Raw genomic sequence first — 23954 nt, 5'->3', positions numbered from 1 at the left:
TCATCATCATCATCATCATCATCATCATCATCATCATCATCATCATCATCATCATCATCATCATGATTAATCCCCAACTGTGGTGTATATTGAGCTAGAAGCTGCTCCTCGGTTCACTTGTCCACTTAGATCTCAGGCGATGCTTGTCCTGGTGTATCATAATCCAGCCCTCCATTCCATCTCAAAGCCAATTTATCCAGTGATGTTGTGGGTAATGTCCAGTATTTGAATAATTTTCTCTTTGATTAAATTAGAATGCCACCAGCTGGGTGACAGTTGACCATCCACTGATCACCCCCTAAAATATTGGAACTTGTCAGTTCAGATGAGTCCAGGCTTGGAACAGTTTTGTGGAATATGATCCAAGTTCCTGTACTAAAGGGCAGTTATGGGGGAGGAGGTAGGGAATTTTCTTTCCTTTCCATCCTATTTATTGGTCGTAGTGATGTCTATCAGTAGACCTACTTGTCCAGTAGGAGATGCTCTATCTAGCAGTACAAGGGTCAGTTCAAGAGAGTTTAAGATGCAAATGAGGGCAGACACAGAGATGTAGTGACTTGGGTGAGGATGCAGTTTTAATGCTTGTGACCCTGGTCTCAAAGAAGAGAGCCAATCATGAATTTGAGGGAAAGCTAGACCTGACAGCTGAAACTGAAGCTAAGAGCACTCCAGAAGGAGAGAAAGGACATTGAGTCCCTGAAGATTAGTTACGTGTGTTTCCCTACTACCAGTTTTTACTACTTTTTCTGTGCGCGTATTTGTGGGAGAGTGCATTCCAGCTTTTTTTTGGGGGGGGTAGGATTGGGTTGTTTCTTCTTTTCTCAGCCATCTTAGAAAATTCTGTTGCTTTGAGCTAATTATATCTACTGGCTGACTGTTAATGGGAAACATAGTAGTGAGAGGGACTATAGTTTTCTTTCTTTTTTTCCTTTTTTTTTTGTGTGTGTGAGACAATCAGGGTTAAGTGACTTGCCCTGGGTCACACAGCTAGTAAGTGTCAAGTGTCTGAGACCAGATTTTGACACCAGGGCCAGTGCTCTATTTACTGGGGACTATAGTTTTAGGAATTTAGAGACCTATGTTTGTTGTTTAGTCATTTTCGGTCAAGTCTAACTCTTTGTGACCCCTTTTGGGGTCTTCATGGCAGAGATACTGGAATAATTTGCCCTTTCCTTCTCCAGCTCATTTTACATATGAGGAAACTGAGGCAAACAGGATTAAGTGACTTGCCCAGGGTCACACAGCTAGTAAGTGTCTGAGACCAGATTTGTACTCATGAAGATGAGTCTTCCTGATTCCAGGCCTGGTGCTCTATTTACTGCGCCACCCAGCTGACCTTTAGAGACCCACAGGATACTATAGAACCTGTAGGTAGCTCAGAGGGAGCATTGCATTAAGGATGAACAGGAGATGAATGATTTATAGCTGGATAGGGTTTTACAGACAACAAGCCCATCTCCCTCACTTTACAGATGAGAAAACTGAAATCCTGTACAGGTTAAGTGACTTGCCCAAGGTAACACAGATAGCAAGTGACAAGCTTAGGTGATCTGATTCTGAATACAGAGTCCTTCTGCTCTATCATGCTCCAAGAGAGCATTTGCTCGGGATCCTATGGGGAAACCGATGTTTCTCAGTAGGGGAGGAGGGAGCAGCAGTGACCTCTCACAGTTGAGAACTGTGCCTTAGTAAGCTGGCATCATGAAGATTTGCCTGGCAATCTTTGTAGAGGATCTCACCCTCAGAGTCAGATGGACTCCATGTATAGTGCAGTAGTCTCTTCCTATACTTGAACCTAGTATTCCTAAACCAAGGCTTTAGAAGTACTTTTAAGTATCTTTACCCTAGTTTCCTCAATATGTTCATTTTCCAGTGGAGGGACTGACGCACAGAAAAGAAAGAGTCAGGGATGGGGGGAGGGCAGGTGGGGAGGTGGGGAGTGGCAGGGGAGGTGGAGGGGTTCTCCTACCCTTTCCATCCACCCTGACAGATTTCATCATCACAGGTGGAAGGGAGACCAGCCAGGGCATGCTTATTTCTATAACTACAAAAGGCAGACATAAAGATTTTCTGAATCGTTAGTTTCCCCTTTCCTTTCCATTAGCACAGAAAACAGACGTGACTCTATTCCTTTATATTTAAAAGAAAAATTTGTTGTAAATTCTCCAGTCCCACCTCTTCCAGCAAGCTTTCACCAGCTGTTCCAGGCAATACTCACATTTTCCTCTGAAACCCTCAGGCACTTACTGTAGTTTGTGCTACTTATTGGCTCAGCATATGCAGCCTTTACTGAAATGGATCCTCTGATGTTCATGTCTGTCTCCTGTGTGCTTTTAGGTATGTTTCAGTGCTGGTCTGTCTAACCAGACTGCAAGCTTTGTGCTCTGGGGCAGAAGTGAGGATGTCCATCCTATATAGCTTTGTATCATCCATAGCACCCAGCATAAAGCCTTGACCATAGTAGGTATATTCATGAAATATTTGCTGATCAGCTGGCTGCTTAAATGAAAACTGCCTGCAAGTCTTCTTACAAAAAAGATGGAAATATGGGGGTCGGGACTTCCAACTTTCTTTTGGCTTATTTGCTCAAGGCAAGCCTACTGGTTTAATTAAGCTCATTTTACTCCCTTTGAACCTGCCTTCCTCATGCTTTGGCTGGGAATCGATTCCACCAGCAAGCCTTATGACTCTGTTGTGACAAATAACAGATACCAGCAGATACGTGTTGCTATAGATACTTCTACTGAGAAACCTCCAGCATGAGGCATTCTGGTGTTAGGAAACCAATGTTCACGCACATAGCAAGAGCAAAAGGGAGGGAACTGATGCATCCTAAGCTTCCTTCAAAACACAGCTCAGGTTGTCCCTTCCTACACAAGGTCTTTTCTGATCTCACCAGCTGTTGGCGTTCTCTCCCTATTGAAAGTACTCTGCCTTTATGTCCACATATTACATTTTCCCAATAGAATATAAGCCCCTTGAGGACAGGGACTTTATTTTTGTTTTTGAATTTCTAGCTCTTAGCATGGTATCTTCCACTTGGTAGGTGCCCGACTGAATGAATGAGTGGATCAGTCAGTCAACAAACATTGATTAAGTGTTTACAGTGTGCCTTGGCATTGTATGGGTTCTGGGGATACACCAACCTGAAATCATTCTTGCCCTCAAGGATCTTACATTCTGCTAGATGCACTGTTGCACAGACTATTTGTACTAAAGCAGCCCATCTCCACTGTGTACTCAGGAGTGGATTAGGCTTTCTTGATGAACAGAAAGACAAGAGGAAATCTGTATGGGTTCTGGGGATACACCAACCTGCCTGTGAAGGATTGCCTGGGGAGACAGATCTAACCAATAGAGGTGTTATAGGGAGCTGTTGGCTAGAGAAAGCATCCTTCACAAAATTCTGCTGAAGAGGCTTATATTGAAATTTACCCTGCTAGAAGGAAAGCCTTGAAAATACATGCAAAGAGACATCAAAATAGGCATAAAATACAGATTGGACTGAGAAGCTTTTGCCTTTAAAGTCCCTATTTGGCTGTTTCTTGGATAATCACATAACCTAGCCCTTGCCAACTCATGTAACAGAAATCAAACCAGAATAAATATCTCCCCAAGGATTTGGGTCCTTTAGAGAGAGCAGCAGCCGTGCCATCTCCACGGGTCTTGTTTGATGACCAAGATTATAACCTGCTGTTGGCCTGCAATTCACTTCTATTAAAATGGAGATAGTGCCCAGGCAGGCTTTGCCAACACATATAAAAGGATCATTAACCCCTGGGCTCCTGTATTGCTGTTCCCTTCCCTGTTGGACTCATACTAAAACCATTAGCAATTAAGTTGCCTAAACAATATCGTGTCTTGATGGGTAAGCATGGCAAATACCTCATTCTGGACATATCTTGATCTTCCTTATTTTGGGCCATACATTTAGAGTTATATAATATTCCCACCATTCCCAATGATTTGTGAACTCAATTCTCATAATCCGAGAGACTGGAGGTTGGTAGTGTAGCACCTGAATAAGAACCTTCTATTTATGAAACGGGAGAGCTAAAATTATGGGCAGAAGGAGATGGAGTTCATGGTACAGGTGACAGGTCAAAGGAGCTATAGATGGAACCATAGACATGTCCAAGTGGGAAACAGCTGCACCCACCAAAGCCCTTAGGTCTACTAAGCCTACTTTAATCCATATCATTACTTCTGGGACGGGCTGACCATGGGGCCCTCACAGATTTATGTAGGTATTACTTTATTGATGCAGGTTGGAACCTTCTCTGACACTTATCATCTGAGAGACTTACTTGGGGTCACATGGCAAGTATGTGTCAGAGTGAACCCCAGTCTCTCTGCCTTTGAGGCTGGTTTGATATATCCACCATGCCATGTTGCTTTTCCTGTCTGTCAAATGGGGATAATAATAGCATGGACTTCACATGTAATATAATGTAATGTAATGTAAAATGTATTGCAAACCATAGATCCCTTAATAGGTATTATCTATTATTGTTATTGGAAGAAAGACTGTCCTAGGTGAGAGTTCCTTAGCAGAGGACAGCATTGTGACCCCTTCTTCCTTCTACTTAATGGGACAAGAAAGCTAGAGGCCAGAGGAAATAAGCCTGGAACTGGCAAACCACCTTCATTCTCCTGAATTAGTGGACACCTTCCAATGACAGATAGTATCCCATCAAGCCCAGCCTCCAAAGGCCTGAGCCGCCTTCTTTAGGAGAGAAAGGGCACTTATCACCACTTAAGGGACCATGCACGGTGCCCTTAATAGCAATGGAGAATTGTTCAGCAGCAACTGATCTAGAGGTATCCAGTAGGAGAGTGAGAAGTGTCTGTGGAGGACAGGGACAAGGAAAATAAGACTAGAGCAGAGGTGGCGAACCTGCGGCTTCGAGGTCACATGTGGCCCACTAGGTCCTCAAGTTCGGCCCTTTGGCTGAATCCAAACTTCACAGAACAAATCCCCTTGATAAAAGGACCTAGAAGACCACATGTGGCCTCAAGGCCACAGTTTCTTCACCCCTGGGCTAGAGCCTCTCATGTGTCTAGACATACAAATGGGCAGGAACCCACAAAGCGCCTGTGCTTTCTGTGCTGTGAATTATGCTGAGCTCTGTACTGAGCCCCAGACCTCTCTGCTCTTCCTGAAGCAGCCCCTTCTGCCTGACTGCCAGACCCCCTTTCTTCTCTTGTTCCTTGAACTCTGTTTGCTTGTGGTTCATGCTTCTGACCTGGGTCCCACCTTCTCCTTCTTACTGATTTCTTGCTTCGTTTTGGACTAATGGGGAACCTCTAGGTAGTGTCCTTTCTCAGTTCCCTGTCTGGGGAAACCTTTGTCCAGGACATGGAGAGTTGGTAATCCCTTTCCTTGGTCTCACCCAGGAGTGGAACTGTAAGAAATGGTCCAGCATGTTGACTAGTAGCTGGCTAGTTTTCCAGGATTCTGAGAGGAGGGTATGAGCTGTTAGGAATGATACCCCAAAAGTAACTTGGACCTTTTGTTCCACTAGTGTTTCTGGCAGTGTGGTACAATGGATAGAGCATTGGCTCTGGAGTCAGAGGCTTCTGAAGTCAGGTTCAGCTTCTGACTGGCATTTACTACCCAAGTAACTGTGGGCAAGTAATTTGGCCTCAGTTTCTTCACCTGTAAAAGGAGAGGGTTGAACTAAACAGCCTCTCAGATTCCTTCCAGCTGTGCACTTATGATCCCATGATCCATACAAACTCTGTGATCTCAGAGACAATATCCCTTTCTCCAGTTACAGAATATGAGCTCCCTGAATCATAGAAGCATATATGTAGAGCTAGACATCCGAGGCCATCTTAGCCAGCACAAAGCACTAGAACAGGATACTCCTGGGGTTTTGAAGAGAGAAATAAAGTGGTTTCTTCACAGAACCCTATGGACATTCAGCATAAAACAGGATAGGAATGAATCATCATCATCATTATTATCTTGAGGCTTATTTCCCACCTGGTATCTTCCTGGTTTTGAAAATGATGCTAACCATGAAGCTCTAAACTGAAGAGAAAGGAGGAGTGTGAGCAAGTCAACTCAAAGGAAACAACTGAAGATTCTAAGTAACAAAGAACCAGAGGGTTTAAAGCTCCAGAAGACAGTGAGCTTACGTCAGCAGGGGGACTGGGAAAGATCTTTGCCCAAGTTCCAGGAAGGTACTGGATTTTTTTTCACAAGGCGGCTCTGATTTTTCTCTCTTGAGCACCATAAAGGCCAAAAGGGCTGGATTAGCCTTGGTGGAGTAGGGTACCATTCTGCAATAATGGATGCATCTGTGTCCATGAACTGACTCTGTATCCTAGAAACAGGAATGAGCCTTGAATACTACAGATGTATGCTCTTTGAAACCAGCTGACTGCTTGACAAACTGGTTTAAGAAACCAGAAACTGGGTGTGTGTGTGTGTGTGTGTGTGTGTGTGTGTGTGTGTGTGTGTGTGTAAAGAAACATTCCTGAAGGATGGGGAGGAGGAAGGACAATGGCCCTGGGCCACTTCATTCAAACAAAGACTTGCCCAGTGCACACTAATGAGAAAATGGAGGGAGGTAGTCCCTTTCCAGGGAATGGACAAAAGATATGGTTCAGAAAGAAGCTGAATTCTCAGGGGCCTGGAGCTCCTGAGGCAGAGTGACTTGGGGATGGAATCAGAGGACCAGTTGACATCCAGAATCAGGCAGGCTGAGCTCAGTAGAGGTAACAGAAAGTAGCCAGGGTCAGCAGAAAGTCTAGGTCCCCAACTACCAACTGGCAACCAAAATCAGGCAAGCACTCTCCCAAAGGTCTGGTACATAGCGAGTCAAGAGGCCAGTGGCTCCAGGAAATCTTCTAGGGTCAGACCCCGGGGCCCTAAGTATTTTGGATGTCTTAGTTCTCCCAAGGTTCAGGCTTAGGTGGGAAGCAGGGCCTTAAAAGGTAACTAGACGGAGAGAGAGCGTAGTTATCCAAAACCTAAGCTATGCATGATTTATGCCATGGCCAGTTCAATTTTCATCTGTTACATTTGTGTTGATTCTATCTCTCCAACTAGATTGTAAGCACTTGCTGGCATGCATGTATGTGAGCTTAGAGGCAGCAGTATTTCTCTTTGTTTCTTGTTTTTTTTCCCCCCTCCTACTTTGTACACCAAAATTCTGAGTATCTTGGGGAAAGTCTTTTCCCCTAGGGGAACCTCAGCTGGGCTCAGAAATGCCAATGGTTTAAGATAAGTGTGGTGCTTACTACATACTTTTTTTTGGTGATGCTGATACAGTAGCATATACTACAGTAAGGCTGCCTAAGATGAAAGTTTGGGGGTCTTAAAGAGCTGAGTGCTTTGATTTGCCAAGAAACAGTCACTGCCATGTCCCCAAGCCACAGAATGAGAACCAGAAGAATTGGCTATGTGTACACAACAGCTGGGATTTTCAAAGCAGCCCATATCGCTGTAATGGGTATTACTGATTCTAGTGAGATAATTGTAACAGGACAATTCCCTAATAATTATCCAGGTATCATCACTGTAGTTGGTAAGTAAAGTTGCTGGTCCATGAATGCTGCCTCCCCTGGGCACTTTTTCCATTTGTCTCTTGTCATAAGCTGTCTACCATCCCCCACTGTGGTGCGCCTCTGAGGCAGGGACTCAGCATGTACCAGCTGAATGGTGAGATGCAGATGAGACAATATGGATCGCCTCTGGTTACCCACCAGCAGCCTGACAGGCTGTTAAGAATGATCCCTAACTGCTCCTCAGTCCCTCCTGATCAACCTCAGCATCCGTGAGCGTTGCTCACCTGCCCTCAGAGCTCCCCATGTGGTACCTATGGTCCTGGCAAGTGAAATGATGATTTCCAAAGTAGATCTGAGGCAAAAGTAGAAAATTATGGAAGATTTGCATATTTACTTCCCCTACTGTCCTCATTTCCTCCTGCAATCTCTTAGTCTCTTTCCTCTTCTGTTCCATGGGTACACTCTACTCCCTCATCTTAAAATGAAAGTTAAGCCAAAGGTCATGATGTTTTGTATGTTTGCTGTTCATGGTCCCCAGGGAACTGTCCCAATGTGATGTCTGGATCAAGTCAGCAGTGAAGTATCTCAGGATAGAGTGGCTTTTGTAGTAGGAAAACATTATGGATATTGAGAAGTGTCAGGGACCCTTGATATCTTTGGTCCATTTTTGGAGGGCATTCATTGTGCACAGTGTAGTCTGTAGCTTGGGTGGGGTGACGATCTGTAGAACTGAGAACATCATCCAATGAGCGAACACAGATCATTCCTGGTTTGTGTCTTTGGAAATCTAATGCATAAGAGAGACAGCATGGCATGAAGAACAAAAGGTCTGCATTGGAGTCAGGAAAACATACTAGCTGTGTGATCATGGGCAAGTCACTTAACCTCTGTTTGTCTCAGTTTCCTCATCCATAAAAATGCAGCTAGGTGGCATAACGGGTAGAGTGCTGGATCTTCAGTCAGGAAGATCTGAGTTCAAATCCAGCCTCAGATACTTACTAGCTGTGGGTAAGTCTCTTAACCTCTATTTACCTCAGTTTCCTCATTTGTGAAAATGGGGATAATAATAGCACCTACCTCCTAGGGCTGCTGTGAGGACCAAATGAGATAACATTTCTAAAGTACTTTTAAAAACTTAAAGTGATATATAAATGCTAGTTATTATTAAATATTACTTAATCTCTCAATGCTACAAACAACACTAATTGCTCATCTGAACAATGGATATCCTAAAGACATCTTAAACTCAATATGTCCAAAAGTGAACTTATTATCTTTCCTCTGATTCTATCACCCCTTCCAAACTTTCCTATTGCTGTCCAGGGTGCTACCATCCTCCCAGTCACACTGGTGCACAACGTCAATGTCATCCTTGACTTCTTACTCTCATCCCTCCATATCTAATCTGTTCCCAAAGGTCTGTCAATTTCACCTTCATAACATCTCTCAAATATGTCCCCTCTTCTCCTCTGATACTGCTACTATGCCGTAGCCTGGACCATCACAATAGCCTGCCGATGGTTCTGCCTATCTCTCTCAAGTCTCTCCCCACTCTAGCCCCTCCCCTACTCAACTGTCCAAGTGATCTTCATAAAACACGAGTCTGAGCATGTCACCCTCCTCCCCCTACTCAATAGACTCCAATAGCTTCATTATCACCTCCCAAGATCAAATATAAAATTCCCTGACATTCAAAGCCCTTTATAATCTAGTCTTCTTATACTTTTACACCTTACTCCCACCCTCCCCCACCCCATATTCTGTCATCCAGGAACATTAGACTCCTTGCTGCTCCTAGTCCATCTGACTCCAGGCATTTTCCCTGGTGGGTCCCCATACCTGGAATGCTCTTGCTCCTTATCTCTGCCTCCTAGCTTCCTGTGCTTCCCTTAAGTCCCAGCTAAAATCCCTCCTTCTATAGGAAGCCTGGGCAGTTAGGTGGCACAGTGGATAGAGTGCTAGGCCTGCAGTCAGAAAGACCCATCTTCCTGAGTTCAAACCTGGTCTCAGACACTTATTAGCTGGGTGATCCTGGGAAAGTCACTTAATCCTGTTTGCCTCAGTTTCTCCATCTCTAAAAAGATCTGGAGAAGGAAATGGCCAACTACTTCAGTATCTCTGCCAAGAAAACCCCAAAATGGGGTCACAAAGAGTTGGACACACCTGAAAAATGGCTGAACAATAGGAAGCCTTTCCTGATCCTCCTTAATTCTAGTGCCCTCTCTCTTATTAACTCCAATCTAACCTCTATGTAGCTTAATTTTGCATTTTTTTGCATGTTGTCTTCCTTATTAGACTGTGAACTTCTTGAGATCAGGGACTGGTTTTTACTTTTCTTTCTGTCCCCCATGTTTGGTACAGTACCTGGCACATAGCAGATGCTTAATAAATGCTTAGTGACTGACTAAATCAGTGGAAGGATTTTCTGCAATAAGACTTCCCTATACCATTGAAATCACAGGTCTGGATGAAAGTAAAAACATGATAGAATTATATCAAAATGAAGTGGGATTTCCTGAAACCTCTCCAGGATGTTATAGTCAAGTGATCCCATGATAAGGACTCAAAGTAGGGGCCCATGTATGGAATCTGTAAAAGTCTTGTGTCTATGGAGCACTGGAGGATTCTGGGGGAAATCACAATACTGTAAAAGAAAACAACATGGAAAAATTTCAGAACTGGGGCAGCATAGTGACAAATGATGACTTTAGAAGACTGAGGATAAAGCGTATCACCTGCCTCTTGGCAAAGAAACGATAGATGCAAGGTTCAGAATGAGATGTAAATTTTCAGATATGACCAATATGTTAGTTTGTTTGGCTTAAGTATCCAAGGCAAGGCTTGTGGGGGTGTGTGTGTGTGTGTGTGTGTGTGTGTGTGTGTATGTGTGTGTGTGCTGTTGATGGGTAGTGATAGAAATGCAGAAAAGAAGGAAGGAAGGTAGGAAGGAAGAGAGAGACAAAGAAAGAAGGAGAAAGAAAAAGAAAGAAATATGTACCAAACAATACCGGAGGTTCAGTCTAACCTGGCCTACAGGGCCAGACTGTGGTCTGTTCACATTGGCTCTGTGGGACTCCTGACTCTTCCTCCTCTCATCCCTAGCACTACAGGTGAGGGGGTAGGCATGATGGGCACAGTGTGATAACAGCAACACAAGAAATTCTTGGCTTATACCACAGGATTATCAGGCTTGCAAGGAGGTGACTGATACATCAGAGAAAAGTAGTACATTATCAATGAAGCCAGAATGTTGTTCCAGCAAAACAAAAACCTTATGAATTCAGAACTGATTAAACAATGTATAGGTGAATGCACAGCCAGAATTGAAATGGGATTGCATTATCAGATCCAAGGTCAATTCACCTGTCTCCAATGGCCCTCATTCCCCTACAAAGTCGTGGACTTCAAACCCAGGGAAATCTAAGGAAACATTCCAGACCATTATATCTCAAGTCTCATGATGAAGTTTCTTAATCCAAGGAATAAGTTCTCTGTACGAACTGTGAACTGAGCAAGGCCTGAGCACAAAGTAGATGATGTGTCTTTTCTCCTTGACTTAAGCGCAATTGGAGATAGGAAGGACAAAGAATGCAGAGTCTTTGCAATAACTTCTCTTAAACACCCAAAGATTTGGGTCCCTACTCTAAATTACCACTAATTTATATTTCCTGGAATTTGTCAGGGCCCTTATCTTGCTCCTAGATAGGAAGATGCTAACCCCCCAAAGATCCTTCCTAATCATGATCTTATTAAGTAGCATCTTAGATGAAAGTCTGAACACAACAGGACTTTGGTTTCAATTTAAAAAATTAAATTTTTTTTTTGCGTGGAAATAATGGAGCCATTCACAGAGGAGGCTGTGGAATAGAAACATGGTAATACCAGTTAGCAGCTTCTCTCGGAAGCTATTAAAATTACCGTAAAAATCAGATACTAGCCTCAGTCTTGTAAATCTCTGTGACTTTAATTTGTTTTGTGTTTAAGTCACGAATATATTTAAAATAAAACCTTTTATGTTTTAGTTGTTCTACTGATACCTTTTTTTTTGCTCTCTTGACTCCTCAAAGATTCACTTCTCATTGGTATTCAAGTAGACTATATTGTCCTTTAAAAATCTAGCAGAGTTAAGGGCAGCTAGGTGGCACAGTGGATAGAGCACCAGCCCTGGAGTCAGGAGGACCTGAGTTCAAATCCAGCCTCAGACCAAACACTTGACACTGACTAGCTGTGTGACCCTGGGCAAGTCACTTAACCTCAACTGCTTTAAAAAGAAAATCTAGCAGAGTTCATTATACACACTCTAGTCCTGTCATCTCAACTGCTGGAAGTGGAAGTTATTATAGTATCTCCGGGAAATTTTTGGGAAGAGGGAAAGATTATCCCAAATTTTCAGGAACTGATATAGTATATTTAATTCCACCCATTAAATGCATGTAACATACAAACAAATTCTAAAACCTATGACTTACAATTCTGGTCTCAAAGCCTGACTGCAAACATACTACAATTGGTAAATGTAATTGCTATTTCTAATTGATGACAGCATTGGGATCTCACAAGCAGAAGAATATGCCTTGTAAATTACAAGGTTGTAAAATTATGTACAGATAGAAAAAGAGAAAATCTAAATCAAAAGCAGAAGAGACTTTTGTGCCTTTGTGATAAACCAAGGGAAAACCCCACTGAGAGTCACCATACACCAGGGTTGTCTTTCATGTTCAAGGATGATCAAAATCTTCAATAAAAATTGTTCGTGAAAAAAAATTATAGGAGACAAGCAAACAGGGCAATTTTGTAACTGCCATGTAAAACTGAAGATATACTTTAAAAACAACCCCTTGATCCTCTTGACAAGGACGACAGTTTATTGTCTGAAGTAGTATCACTTCAGATCAGCTGTTGAACTTGGGTCAGTTTTACAAAGTCCATTCTTGCCTCTTTGCTCTCTGTCCTCTTCACAGTAAGGAATACAAACATTGAGTACAAGGAATGTTGAAATTCTTCACTAATAAGATACTCAACATTTCCCCAAAATTTTGCTTTAACATTAGGCTTTATAATTGGTACAATGAATGTACCCAGCCGGGCACACGTAACCAGGTGAAGGATACCTTGTTAAGCTCTGCATTTGTTCCACTCTCCCTTCTCCCCACAGCAACAGATTTCCAGCTTTCAAATGAATTGATAAAATGGTTGGATGGTCTGGAATGACATTCACTCCCCATTGTAAGATTAGAGAATGCCTGGGGAATTTTGTTGATAATTTCTGATAGATGATAAGTAGGAACTCCTATTTAAAAAAGCCATATTTCCCCCACACAATGCTGTTTCCAACAGTATCAACCAGGAGTTCAGGCAATGCAGCACAAGAGAGAAGGGGCACACTTTATTTATAGTTGTTGTTCAGTCATTTCAATCATGTCTGATTCTTTGTGACTCCATTTGGGGTTTTCTTGGCAAAGATACTGGAATAGTTTGCCATTTCCTTCTCTAGTTCATTTTACAGATGAGGAAACTGAGGCAAACAGGGTTGTAACTTGCCCAGGGTCACACAGCCAGTGAGTGTCTGAAGTCAGATCTGAACTCAGGAAGATGAGTGTTCCTGACTTCAGGCCCAGCACTCTATCCACTGCACTGCCTAACTGCACCTCTATTTAAAATAGGTTTATCATTTTTTCTTTTGATATGATAGCTTGCCCACCTCTTCTATCATTTTCCCAGTGATAAACTTCTGTCTCTGTCTATATTACCTTCTCTCCCCACTGGTCTCCAAGCAGGGTTTTATTAATAATGAGGCTTCCTACTTTTTTTCTTGTGAAATTATACTAGCTTGATGAAATGCCCTTGCTTGGAAATTTGCAAGTTCCAGCAAAAGGTACTAATGCAAACCAAAGTTACCATACCGTTGTCTGCCAAAGGATCTCAGGCAGAATTTAGTTATCAACTTCTTTTTACTTCTTCCTTCCTTTTTTCTCCTTTTCTCACTGATAGACTTTAGATACTACATCCTATATCACAAAACGTTGCATATTTAAAAGGTCATAATTTTTCTTTGAGGAGTTAAGTGAATCAATCATCTTAGAGATATGATGTGTAATTCTGAGCAGCTGTTTAGTGTGCCTTCTTAGTTCACTAGACTGGATGTGCTATGCCATGGAAAGGTGAGTTTTTGCCTGCTGGTGGTGAATAGAATGGTCTTCAAAGTGTAAGACCCTAGGGCCACCTAGATGGCACAGTAGACAGGTCACCAGCCCTGGAGTTAGGAGGACTTGAGTTCAAATCCAGCCTCAGACACATAACACTTATTAGCTGTGTGACCCTGGGCGAGTCACTGAACCCCACTGCCTAACCAAAAAAGTGTTGGTCAAGAGTTATTGTAAGAAGTTTGCTAATTTTTCTCTGGCATCCTTGGTCTGGAAGTCTACTTCATAGAACTGAGCACACTGACATACATGCTAAAATCCTGGGGATGAAGTGGAACTCACGGTCTGCGAACTGAGGAGCCATTATAGATCTTTTGCCAATGTGGGAAGATGACATATGTAACTCTGTGCCTTACATCATGTCGATCTTGGTCATATTTGGGGGGGGCGGTGGAGAATAGTTCCTCCTTGGAACCAAACCAGGAGACCTTGATTTTGGGCTCATAGCCTTCACTCCTCACTATTTTTATGGATCAGTTCATTCCAGATGGAAGCATTCAATCTATTAATCCTAACCCCAGGTGCTAAAGCACTCCCTTGCTTCGTGAACTGTGTGACACTCTGGGTTCTGATCCATTGCACCTCATCCCTAATTATCTATTGTCCCTCTTTTTCTCTTGCCATTACTACAGATGGATGTCTACCTTTGGCATTAGCACCCTATTCCATTTATTATTCTTGGTCTCCAAGCATTCCGTATCCCAAGAATGGTATTTTCATGATTTGTTTGCAAGAGAAAAGAATGTTCACAAATTTTCATTTAAAAAAATAATTTGCCAGAGTAAGGTAATTAGAAGTGAAAATGGAAGAAAGTGACCCAATCTCAGACTGGATGGTCTTTAACTGCTAGAGTACTCTCTCTAGTTCCACTTTCCTAAGACTATCTTGCAGGAGATTGGAATGCTGGGAGCTGAAAGTGGAAGCACTGCTGCTGTTTCACTGAGAAGGATCTCTCTACAGATGTCCCTATTTGTGGGAGCTGATGGGGAAGGGCCGCTGATTTGCAGATCCACAGGGATCAGGATAGACTTCAGGTATATGGGAAAAGGTAGTGAATGTGAAACCAGTAACGATGTGGTTGGGGTGAGCTGCGTGTTACCCCATGGGAGAGGATGGAGGGAAAGCCAGGAAGTAACAGGGAAGACAGAGATGGGGTGGAGCATGGCTGTCATTGGGTTTGTAGATGCCTCCACTGTATGGTCATTGTGCTACACGTTAATGGGTTGTTTTCTTGTTCGGGCTTGTGGCTTGGTCACTCGAGTATCCTCCTATAAGCTCTTGAGTGTGGAGCAAACAGTGATTGGATTCTGTCTAGTATGACTTACATGGTGGGTGACATACAAGGGACTTAGCTTCGCATTTCTGATGGAGCCTCTGGGTTAGAGGCATGGGCCTGAGGGCTTGGGCACCCTAATGGTTCTGTCAGGTACTGGCCGGTCCAGTACAGGCAATGTCGATGGCTCCACTTATCAAGGCTGCTCCATAGGGGTCAGATGTCTGCCTGGCATTCGGGGGAAGCTAAGGAAAACCCATGTCTCTCCCTTGGCCAGGGCCAGCTCATCTTTAGTATCAATTGATCTATCAATCAACAAGTATTTGTCATGGACCTACTATGCTCTATTTCCTGTGCTAGGCTTTGGGAATACTTAGATAAAAAATGAAACACTATCTGTTTACACTCTATCAAGACAAACAACATACACACACATAAGTAGATACAAAATATGTACTTTATACAATAGGAAATTTTGGGGAGGTGGAATAGACTAGGGTGGAGATGCATTAGCAGCTGGGGGGAAATCTGGAGAGGGCTCATGCAGGAGTTCCATTTCTGATATTGAAAAAAAAAAGGATTATTTCTCTGGATGTTAGAAGGTGTTGGAGAGGGATACTGTCAAAAGATGAGGAAGCTGCAGGACTGGGAAGAAGAGACAAAGGAATCTGTATTTCTGTTTTCGTGAGAAGCTTATTTCCAAAGTTCCCTTCCTCATGGAAGCAGCTATGGAAGGGAGTGATTTATTGTAATGAGAGAGAGAGAAAGAGACAGAGAGAGACAGAGACAGAGAGAGAGAGAGAGAGAGAGAGAGAGAGAGAGAGAGAGAGAGAGAAAGGGACAGAGAAAATGTGTGTGTGTGCGTGTGTGTGTGTGTGTGTGTGATAATTTGGAAGGTACCAGGAAATAGTCAGATTTTGGGGGTATAGCAAAATGTCACAGGATCATAGATTTAGAATTGAAAGGTACCTTAGAGGCCATCTGGTCCAATTCCCTCATTTTATACATGAGGAAACTGAGACCCAGAGAAGTTAAATGACTTGTCCAAGGTAACACAAGTAGCAAATGATAGAAGTGACATTTGAATCCCTGTCATCTGACTTGGAATCCATCACTGTCTCCATTGCACCATACTGCCTCTTATGACACGTCTTTGTGCAGAAAGCTTGAAATCCATGCTATTTCTATCTCAGAGGATTATTGTTGAGAAAAGAGCTCAGAAAACCTTGAAGTACCATTACAAATGACAGTCGTTATTCATAAAGCACGGCAGAAGGCTTGTGCATTGTTGTACATGAAAGGATACAATGATTGCCAAGTGGGAGGCAGGGAGGCAAGGTTGTGATTTTTGGCTTGGATCTTCCACTGCCTGGTCATCATGTGTACAGGTGTGTGCACTCAGGTGTTTGTCTTGGTTGGGACTGTGGCCTTCTTGTTCCAGTCTGCCCACAAAGCATATGCCAATGTGGAGTAAGCAATGATGACAGCTCCAAAATTAGATTGTCTGCTACAGCATGTATAGTCTATATAGTTCCTTCATCTGTAAAACAAGGTGGGTGGACTGAGTGACCTCTAAGGTCCCTAAAAACCTCTGAGCCTTGAGAAAAGTAGATACTGAGCAGTAAGAGTGAGTCATGCACCAAGCACAGTCTGACCACCCTGGGGCAGGCAGTTTACTTCTAGGATCAATCTTGTTTGGTTTTTGAAGCCCTTCATAGCCTGGACCCCTCCTACTTTTTTAGTCTCTTTTCAACTTATTTCCATATACTTTATGATCCAGCGACACTGGCTTCCTTGCTATTCCTCAGACATGACGCTCCATTTTCTTTTTTTCTTGTCTTTTTTTTTTTTTCAGGCAATTGGGGTTAAGTGACTTGTCCAGGGTCACACAGCTAGTAAGTGTCAAGTGTTTGGTGTAAGGCTGGATTTGAACTCAGGTCCTCCTGACTTCAGGGCTGGTGCTCCATCCAGTGTGCCACCTAGCTGCGCCGATACTCAATTTTCCAACTCTGCATTTTCACTGATTGTCCCAATGCTTAGAATGCTCTCCCTCCTCATCTGGCTTCTCAGGCTTACTTCAATCCCAGCTAAAACCTCATCTTCTCCAAGAAGACTTTCCTGGTTCTCCTTAATGTTAGTACCTGCTGTCTGTTGATTATCTCCAATTCATCCCGTCTATATCTTGCTTGTATGTTTTTTTGCATGTTGTCCTCCACTTTAGGGTCAGCCAGTTGGTGCAGTGGACAGAGTGCCAGTACTGAATTCAAGAAGACTCATCTTACTGAGTTCAAATCTGGCTTCAGATACTTGCTAGATGTGTGACCCTAGGCCAATCACTTAACCCTGCTTGCCTCAGTTTCCTCATGTGTAAAATGAGCTGGAGAAGGAAATGGCAAGTCACTCCAGTATCTTTGCCAAGAAAACCCCAAATGGGGTCATGAAGAGTCAAACATGATTGAAAAATGACTGAATAGCAAACTCCCACATTAGACTGTGTGCTCTTTAAGAATAGGGAGTGGTTTTTTTTTTTTATTTTTTTTTGGCGAGACAATTGGGATTAGATGACTTGCCCAGAGTCACACAACAAATAAGTGTTATGTGTCTGAGGCGGGATTTGAACTCAGATCCTCCTGACTCCAAGGCCAGTGCTCTTTCCACTGCACCACCTAATTGTCTCAAGAATAGGGAGTGGTTTTTTTGCCTTACTTTGTATCCCCAGTGCTTAGCACGGTGCCTGGCACAGAGTGGATGCTTAAAATGCATGTTGACTTAAGAGATGAGAACCAAATATGTATTTAGAGTTGGTATTATTTATATTTGAATATATAATATATGACCATATTTATATGTTTCGGGGGATGATATGGATTAGGCTAGAGGGCCACTGAGATTCTGTCCAACTAGAAATTCTGTGATTCTCTGAAAAGAATCTTGGCTCAATGACGCTAGCTTTGCATCCGATTTATTGACTGGCACAGGCGGCAGGGGTGGGGAACCTGTGGCCTCGAGGCCACATGTGTCCCTCTTGGTCCTTGGGTGTGGCCTTTGGACTGAGTCCAAGTTTTAAAGAACAAATCCATTTATGAAGGGGATTTGTTCTGTGAAATTTGGATTCAATCAAAGGTCTGTGCTTAAGGATCTAGAGGGCCACATGTGACCTCGAGGCTGCAGGTTCCCCACCCCTGATAGGGTCATTCTAGGCAATCATAGTTTGGTCCATGGGTATTTAGTTTTCTCATGGCTCATAGGCTCATAGATTTTTAGCTGGAAGAGACCTTAGAGCACATATAGTCCAACCCCTTTATTTTTCATATGGGGAAACTGAGACCCAGAAAGTTTAAATGTCTTGCCTCAGGTCACAGAGATGATAAATGTCAGCGCCAGGACACGCATGTGTATCTTCTGACTCCAATCTAGCATCCTCGAGTGAACCTCCTGGATGGAGAGGTTATTATGTATTGATAACAGAGGAAAGGTCTATCTCAGACAAAGTGTCATCTTCCATCCTATGACAATTTTGGGATTTCCCTCACTTGGGTGTGCTGTATTAGGCTCATTTGCCCATTTTACAATGCCAGGCTCACTCTCAATCTGTCAGGAAGCTCCTTAATTGCGGGTGGGAAACTGTTTTTCTTGGGAACAATATGTGTGAATCTTTTTATGTGGGGATGTGTGAAGCAAATTGAAAGTGTTGCAAATCATCCTGAAAGAGGCTGGTGGTTTTTTTTTTTTACATGCTGCTATTTGAAGATGTGTCATCGAGTTGCACGAACCACATGAGTGAACTGCAGACAGCATTGATGTGCCCTGTTCAAACTCTCTCAGAGGCAGTGAGTGCCGTGAGCCCAGACACAGCTCAGTAATGTCAGCTGGTGATGGGTAGGAGACAGCTCAGGGCTAATTTGTGGGTTCTCTCAAGCTCCTTACCCACACCTTCTGGATTTCTTTCCTGAATTAATTTTATAGAATAATAGGCTCTCAGAGTTGGAAGGGACCCCAAGACAAGAGTCCCTTCCACAATGTCCTCAACAAGTGGCCGTCTAGCTCTCCTTGCAGACATACGTGTTCATTCTCTATTGTGGCAACTCACCACACTTTGGAATGGCTCTTATTGTTAGGAAGTTTTCCCTGCTACTCAGCGCTGCTTCTGATTCTACCCTCTGGAACCCTTCCACATAAAAGCCCTTCAAGGACAGATACCTTGTCTCTCTTAAGTTGTCTTTTCTCAAGGATAAATATCTGTAGTTCCTTCAATGCTTTTTGTATGGCAAACCTGGGGAAAATCCAGAGAAAACTCAAGGGCAAATCTAAGGGGAAAATTATGGCAAAGATTGGACAAAGCCAGGGCAGTGGGAGGCTGAACCTTGGGGCAAAACTGGGTCAAAGGTGAGAGGTAGCATGACAATGGAAAGGATATTGGACTCAGCACCAGAAATCTTAGGTTCAAGACCCAGTTCTATTACCACTTATGAACTGTGTGGCTGTGGGAAAATTATATAACATTGCTGAACCTCTGTTTCTTCAAAAGTAACATGAAGATCATAATACTTGAGCTACCTCAGAAGTGTTGTGAGTGAAATACTTTGTGAAGCATAAAGTGTTATATAAGTGTGAGCTATAATAAGAAAAAATTGGAGTAAACTTCGGGAATTCAGGATGGGGATTATATCTCAGCACAGGTTTGGAAAGCTGATGCTCAGAGCTATAAGACTTTTATTTTTTTGTACCTGGGGTGTGCTATGAGAAATGTGATTGGGGAAGCAACATGGAAAGTGCCCTCAAACCAACCTTTTAAGGCAAATTAAATTGGGAGAAGAAAGACAAAGTCTCCTGAATATATTTTGTTTCAGGTGGATGGTAGGGGAGGAGGGGAGAGGTCAGCTGGCATCTAGGAGAAGAAGTGATGCCATCTTTTAGCTTCCTATTTAAATTCTTCTTGCCACCCTGGTGTCTAAGCTCATTGGTTTCCACCCCATTAAGGTAGTGTAAAAGTGCTGTTATTACCCTCTAAATATCTATACCCTGGTTTAAAGTCCCAGCTGCCCTAGTTACATTTCTGCTGGTGTCACAAGAAGGACCCCATCTGAGAGTGTTACAAAGATGGTAATAAGAAGCAAAATCTTAACACATAGACAATCAGTGGTGGGGAACCTGTAGCCTTGAGGGCACATGTGGCCCTCTAGGTTCTCAATCCATTTGGATTCAGTCAAAGGGCCCCACTTGAGGACCTAGAGGGCCACATGCGACTTCGAGGCTGCAGGCTCCCCACCCCTGGACAAAGTTATTTCAGCTTTTTAAGTGTTTCATGTGCAGTCACCTGCCTGAATAGCACTTCTGGGTTTCCAGGATCCTTTTTTTGTATTCTGCCAGTCCTTTCCTATTCCTCAGGGACCCTTTGCATTTCCAATTTCTTTCCTTCAGAATGTGAATGAGGGTCCCAGAAACAGTAATATGGGAGAGGATGGCTAATGAGGTGGAGTTATGGAGGAAAAGTGAAGGGACTTTATTGCTTTAATAACTTTTAATATTCACTTTTAATAACTTCCTTAAGAAACCCATCTGAAACAGATATGACGACGGACGTGGGGAAAAAAATGAGGACTCCTGTATCTCTTCAGACAAATGAGACAGCTCTGCTTTAATTCTCTGAGGGCTCTGCTGAGTTCAAAGGGGAAAGTCTAAATGTCGAGTTCTGGGAGAAGCTATTCAAGAAGTCACCTAGAGATCCATCCATGTGGGGCATGGCTAGCCTGGGGCTTCTTTGGTCTGATGTAACATCACTAAGGCTGAAAGTGAGGACTTCAACTTAATTTGGGGACTGACTCATGATCACAGGGGCTTGAAGACATCTGATGTTAACAACAGAGAAGCTGGTTCACAAGCAGGGCGGGTATCGGCTTGGTGCCAATCTCTCTTCTTGCTCAGGGAGGTGGAGACTTTTTATCTCTGAAAAAGAAGCGTGGAAGTAGGGGAAACTATGAGTCTAAGCTTGAGAGCTGGAGGTCCATAGTTACAGTCTGTTTTTGATCTTGACTACATCAGTTTGAGGGGCAGCTAGGTGGCGCTGGGCCTGGAGTCAGCAAGCCTCATCTTCCTGAGTTCAAATCTGGCCTGAGACGCTTACTAGCTGGGTGACCCTGGACAAGTCACTGAACCCTGTTTGCCTCAGTTTCCTCATGTGTAAAATGAGCTGGAGAAGGAAATGGCAAACCACTCCGGTATCTTTGCCAAGAAAACCCCAAAAAGGATCATGATTAGTCAGATATGATTGAAAATACTGAACAACAGCATCAGTCTGTACAGATATCACAAAGAGGTGATATTTCTATTGATATTTCAAAATAAAACAAAAAACAAGCTTTAAGCCATTAGCCTCAATATTCTAAGGACCAGAAGGTGGGGCTGGTTCTCTACATATGCCTCTCTTGGGTGTCTGCCTCTGTTTTTATTAATCTCTCTCTCTCTGTCTCTCTCTCTCTCTCTCTTTCTCTCTTTAATTCCCATAGGATTTAGACCTCAGAAATCAACTAATCCAAAACCCCTAATCTTATAGAGAGAAAGCTGAAGGCTAGGGTGGTAGAAAGCTAGAAAGGGTTCACATTTCAAATATAGGACCTAGATATGGCCTATGTGTCCTTTATCTGAGACCCTGGCTAGTTGAAGAGACTCAATACCAGAAAAGTGGCCACCAGGCAATTGTGTTGTTGTTGTCAGTCTGCTATATCTCATGAAGGTTGCCCTCCAAAGCACAGAAGAGTTGGAATCTAGGATCGTGACGGCAAGTGTGCTCGCACTAATGAAACAATGGATGTTTGGAAAGGAAATAACTTCCTGAAATTATAAAGCAATGACTGATATTGCATATCTATTGTTAAGTGATTTTTCAGTCATGCCCAACTTTTTGTGACCCTATTTGGGGTATTCTTTTTTATTTCCTTTTTTTTTTTTGGCTAGGCAATGGGGTTAAGTGACTTGCCCAGGGTCACACAGCTATTAAGTGTTATGTGTCTGAGGCTGGATTTGAACTCAGGTCCTCCTGAATCCAGGGCCGTGCTCTGTCTACTGCGCCACCTAGCTGCCCCTGGGGTATTCTTTGGCAAAGATACTGGAGTGGTTTGCCATTTCCTTCTCCAGCTCATTTTGGAGATGAGGAAACTGAGGTAAACAGGGTTAAGTGACTTGCCTAGGGCCACACAGCTAGTAACTGTCTGAGGCCAGATTTGAACTCAGGAAGATGAGTTATCCTGATTCTAAGCCCAGTGCTCTATCCAGTGTGCCACTTAGCTGCCATTATACATTTACCTTGTTCTAACAAGCAACAACAAACAAACAAACAAACAAAATTAAGTTAAGTAGTTTTATGTGCATTCCTTCCTTGATTCCTCTTTGTGGGGCAGTGACCCTCACCTTTAACTCCATGCCCCTCTGATGCTGATTTGTGTGTTCTTGGGCAAGTCACTTAACTTCTTGGCCTGTAGTTGCCTCATCTGTAAAATAAAAGTGTTGAACTAGATGTTCTTTGAGGTTCTAGATAACTCTAGCTCTATGACTCTATGTTCTTATAAACATGTTGTAAAGATGGCACAGACTAGAGTTCCTAAGGAAGCTCTCATGGGTTGACCTGGTGGCCTATCTTCACGTAGCCTGAAAGAGCCTTTGACATCCACTGGGGGATGTTGTATTTTTTTCTAATCTATCTTTTGAACACCATAAACTTATAGAAAAGAAGGTCCAGTAATCTCTTGAGTGCCTGCTCCGTGGTCCCCAGCTTTTAACCTGGTAGGATTCCAAACAGGGCAAATGAAAGAGATGGAATTCCCCTTGAGTTTCATTTCCCTTGGAAAATGAGACATGTGGGCCTTAACTTGTTATGTAAATGGGGCAATTTTTCACTTAAAAACATCTGAAAACAAGCTTTAGTGACTTCAAGAATCACCGACTCACAGAAAGATTGGGATGAGATGGTGATGATTTAATTGATGGTTGAATGTGTAGATAAAATGAACGTACCAATTTTTTTCTTTTTTCAGTAATTAGATCTTTTCAAGGAACTCCAGGCTTCCTCTAATTACTAAGACTTAAATTATAAACCAGCTATAGTTTCAAGCAAAGTCTATGGCAGCTTCTAGATACTCATCTTTGAAAGGAAAGTAGACAAAACCATGAGAGAAGCCCAGCTCTTTTAAACTCTCTGAAACTTTCTCCGTCCCTCTTTTCTGCCTCTGTCTCTCTGTATCCATCTGTCTCCATCTATCTGTCTGCCCTCCCTCCCTCTCCCCCTTCTCCCTCTCTCTGTCTCTGTCTCTCTCTGTCTCTCTGTCTCTCTCTGTCTCTGTCTCTGTCTCTCTTTCTCTCTCGCATACACACACACACACACACACACACACATATTGATAAACATAAGAAAGAATTCAAGACACCCAGGCAGGAATACTATCATGGCATTGTTCAGTCTCTGCACACACCCAGGGCATTGCTGCTTCGATGTCTTTACTCATAGCATTCCTTTGGCCTAGATTACAGGGCTGGGTAACCTGCGGTCTGGGGAACATGTGGTCCTCTAGGTCCTCAAGTGCGGCTCTTTGACTGAATTCAAACTTCTAAAGTTTTTTGTAGTATTTGTCATGTTAAAATTTTTTTTCTTGTTTATTAATCTGTCCTTCCCACTATTCATCCTCTTCCTCATCGAGCAAAAATTTTTTTTGAAAGAAAGAAAAAGAAATGGGGCAGCTAGGTAGGACAGTGTATAGAGCACCAGCCCTGGAGTCAGGAGGACCTGAGTTCAAATTTGGCCTCAGACACATAACACTCACCAGCTGTGTGACTTTGGGCAAGTCACTTAACCCCAATTGCCTCAACAACAACTACAAAAGAAAGAAAGAAAGAAAGAAAGAAAGAAAGAAAGAAAGAAAGAAAGAAAGGAAGAAAGAAAGAAAGAAAGAAAGAAAGGAAGAAAGAAA

At 42.9% G+C, this 23954-nt stretch overlaps 1 protein-coding gene and 1 pseudogene across 1 annotated transcript in view; one reads left to right on the top strand and one right to left on the bottom strand.

The window, feature by feature from the left end:
- LOC114023732 (synaptotagmin-9) overlaps positions 1 to 23954 on the bottom strand; it is a 208163-nt gene that overhangs the window by 1924 nt on the left and 182285 nt on the right. The window lies entirely within an intron of this gene.
- Positions 7657 to 10992, top strand: LOC114023426 (annotated as a pseudogene).

Source organism: Vombatus ursinus, unplaced genomic scaffold (genome assembly GCF_900497805.2).
Source record: "Vombatus ursinus unplaced genomic scaffold, bare-nosed wombat genome assembly UNPS02014818.1, whole genome shotgun sequence".
In the NCBI taxonomy this organism is placed as follows: Eukaryota; Metazoa; Chordata; class Mammalia; order Diprotodontia; family Vombatidae; genus Vombatus; species Vombatus ursinus.
This window is presented reverse-complemented; position numbering and strand designations above follow the sequence as displayed.